This window comes from Macadamia integrifolia, chromosome 2 (assembly GCF_013358625.1).
Source record: "Macadamia integrifolia cultivar HAES 741 chromosome 2, SCU_Mint_v3, whole genome shotgun sequence".
NCBI lineage: Eukaryota > Viridiplantae > Streptophyta > Magnoliopsida > Proteales > Proteaceae > Macadamia > Macadamia integrifolia.
In genome coordinates this window covers 2741699-2745569 of record NC_056558.1, presented here as the reverse complement: position 1 = coordinate 2745569, position 3871 = coordinate 2741699, and positions in this window count along the sequence as shown.

Sequence of the window (3871 nt, the reverse complement as noted above, 5' to 3'; positions counted from 1 at the left end):
CAGTACGCACCTAATGCTACGAGCCGGTTTGAGGGGCCAGCCATGCCCGTCCTAAACTAAACACGCCCTAAACTACTTCCCATATATTATTAAGAGAGAAAAGAAAACAGAAAAAGAAAATCATTTGATTTTAGGACTCAAAATTAGGGAAATTTGAGATCCCTGGAAAGATTTTAGAAAACAAAAGAAAACAAGAAAAAAGGGACAACTTATCAAAATCATTTAATCCACAATGAACAATTAAGACTATAATGAAGAAAAACAAAAAAATGCAGAAGGATTGTTCTGCTAGGGCTAAAGAAACGAAATCAATCCAATAATCTTAAATGGGTGTAGTGCCACTCTGAGTTAGTGCTTGATGGTGAGCTCTGCTCGGAGATGGAGAATGCCTTTGCTGAAGAAAAGGCTGTCTTCAGCCATGAAGGTTGTCCATGGTAAAGCAAACAGGTTTCGGTACCCAACTGCCTTCCCTCCTGTGAAAGTATAGTTACCTTTGTATTTGCTCTGATACTCCTCTGTAGGCTTTGCCCTTGCAGCAAATTCATAGTCCACCGCAAAGCTCACAGATCCCTTCTCCTGCATCCCCAAAAATAGTCCAAAGCAGTGGAACGAGCTAGCCTGGTCCATATTACAATGAGCTGACAGGAAGAATCCCTGTCCACCCAGGTGAAACTCCTGTGAATAAACCCTCCCTGATGGAAACAGGTTTGCACATTCCTCCCTTTTCAAGTCCAAGTACACCACACACTGCTGCCTTGGCAGCTCAAATTCCACTACCTTGACTGGTCGGTACTTGTAGGCTCTCTCCACAAAGTGACGGGTGGCAGCAGCAGGGAAGAAAAAAAAGAAAAAAGGAAGAAGAAGAAGAAGAAGAAGAAGAGAACTGCAGCAGCAGGGGAAAAGAAAAGAAAAAGAAGAAGAAGAGAAGAAGAAACAGGAGAAAAAGAAGAAGGAGAGAAGGAGAAAAGGTGTTCGGTTGCAGGTATTGGAGGAAGGACAGAAAAAGAAGAGGAGAAGAAGAAGAAGAAGAAAAAGAGAAGAAGGAGAAAGGAGTGTTCAGTTGCAGGTTCAGTTAGGAAGAAAAAGAAGAAGAAGAAGAAGAAGAAGAAGGAAAGGAAGAAGAGCTGGGGAAGTGGGTTCGGTTAGGAGGTTTGGAAGACGATGCAGACGAAGACAGTGCAGCCATAGGCGGTGGTGGAAGGCTGTGCTTGAACGGCGGCGACGGGATCACCCTTCCTTTGAGTAGGGAGTGGAAGAACAGGAGAAGATGAGAAGAAGAAGAAGAAAAGGAGGAGAGGTCGAGTTCAGTGGCTGCCGATTAGCGGTTGCAGCGGCAGGGAAGAAGAAAAGAAGAAGAAGAAGGAGGAGGAGGAGTTAGTGCGGCTGCGGTTTTGCTATAGGGAAAAGAAGAAATAAAGGAAGAAAAGATGGGGAGGAAATTAGGGCTTGAGATCCTAATCTAAGGGTCTAGATTAAAAGAATAAAAAACAATTTAAAAAAAACTAAACCAAATCAAATCTACATGTTAAATAAAAAAAAAACAATTAAACTTAATTAATCTAAAAAATCAATTACCTAAATACCTTTAATTGGACCGAAATAAACCAAACTGAGACTAATTAAACATAATTAATCTAAACAAATCAATTATTAATAAATTAGGAATTAATTTATCAAATTAGATAAGCTAGTTCTAAACTGCAATTAGGAGAAGAAAAATACCTTAAGCCGGCTTTAATCAAGAAACAAAGGGAGGGTAATGTAATACCCTACTTCTTAAACCCGGTCTGATTACGCGGTTGACCCGGTTTAACTATGCAGGAACCGAAGCAGAGGGAGTTAGAGCGGGTTCCTTATGGGCTATGATGGCAAGGGTGACCTTAAACACCGGCTGGCCTGACAAGTCCGAGCCAGTGCCAGAAGAGACGAGAGTGCCCAAGCCATGTACATGCACCTACCATAAGGCCATTTACGGATAAAGCAGGTATTGTAGCCTTATATTAATGTATATACGTATACTACATCGTATGCCAGTGGTGGGGTTCGCGTCGAGGCTCGAACTCTGTCAAAATCCCAAGTTTTGGCCCTCAGGTGGGCGGACAGGTGGGCGCACCCACCCACCTGAGTGACCCATCCATGTGAACTATTCAGTTAATTAGGAAATATATATATGTAGCATTTATGATTTTCTTTTCTTTTCATTTATGACACCCGTACGTTGGTGAGGATAGTAAAGAGGAGAGAGAAAAGAAAGGGAAGAAGAACGGAAGAGAAGGAAGAGGAAGAAGAGAAGGATTTCAGTGGCGCCCAAGCTTGATCTTCCCATTCCGGCGCCAGGAGAATGATCTTCAACTCTAGATCTACATTTAGAGGTAAGCAAAGTTGAGTTCCTTGAACATTCACCATACCCAAGCATAAACCCTTGATTCGAGTAGGGTTTCTTGAGATCTTGTAAATCCCCTTTGAAATGATGAATCTAAGGTTTAATAGATGATTTATGTGTTGATCTTGAATGATTTGAAGAGGTATTGACAAGGTTGGAGAAGCATTGTGGGTTTGAAGGTGTTCTTGAGCAAAGAAGATAAGATGGTTTCCCATCACTTGAATCTAATCTAGATCTAGGTTAGAACCATCCTATAAGACATTGAAAGTGTGAAGAATGAGTTGGGAAAAACCCCATTTGAATCCCCAAAGAATGGAGGAAGTTGGGAAGAAACAGCAGTTTTTCCGCCAAGACCGGTGGGTAGGACCGGTGGGCCATCTGGCCCGCCTGTGAGTACTTGCCTGAGAGGGCAGGGCCTTCGGGCACAACCGGCGGGCCATACCGGCGGGCTAACCGGTGGGCCACCCTGCCCGCCAGTCTTAATAGGGCCCTCTGGCCCAACCGGCGGGCTAGACCGGTGGGCCAATCAACGGGCCAGATTGGTGGGCCAACCGGTGGGCCAACCTGCCCGCCGGTCCAAACCGGTGGGCCAGACCGGTGGGCCAGACAGGTGGGCTATCTGACCCACCTGAGAGGCCCCGAATGTGATTCTTACGTCCGATTGGACCCAAATCAGACGTGCGACCTTCTTTTAACGTTCTAAACATGATTTTGTCATCGGATCTCATTAATTTTGATTCTAAAATGGTGAAGTACTAACCCTGCTCAATCATGTTAGGTTCACCAAATCCTATGCTTCTCGCATCGGATCTCACCCGTACCGAACGGGAATCCTTGTACACTACAGGTAAGTGGGGAGAAGACGTTTGGTCTTGTTTCAAGGCATTATTTGGCATTCATTTAAATGTATCTAGTCTAGTCATACCATCATGAATATGCTATGTATATTAGTCATCCTCCCATTGTTATGCATGTGTGCTATGTTTACTTTCTAAATGCCAAGTGATGAGATGCTTATGTAATGAATGTTGACATCATTGTGCACAATGCATTAATAGACTAGATGTCGTAGTCGGCTTGGAAACGAGTGCATTGGTGGCCCGTGGTATGGGACGCGGAGGCACTATGCAATCGTACTATTGTCATATAGGAGCATGCGGTTTAGGATTTCACCTTCCCGTGCTACGACCCTTCCCAACAGGGGTTAAGCTGTTGGGTTACCATTTGGGGGGAAGCAGTGGTCGCAGTTGTCGGGTCACTGTGGCGGTTAGACATAACGCTCGACGGGTCAATAGGACAGTCGGCAACCCTGGTGGTACATTCAAGAGGGCCAATCGTACTGCTTTTAAATTGCTGGAGTCAGCACCTTTAATTTCAGTCATTTACTTTTCTGTTGAGAGCCGGTGGTCGGCATTGTTTTTACTTTTTCGAGTACTCACGGTGGGCCTTCTCCGACAGCCCTATGGGCGTATCGCAGGATGGAGTTCG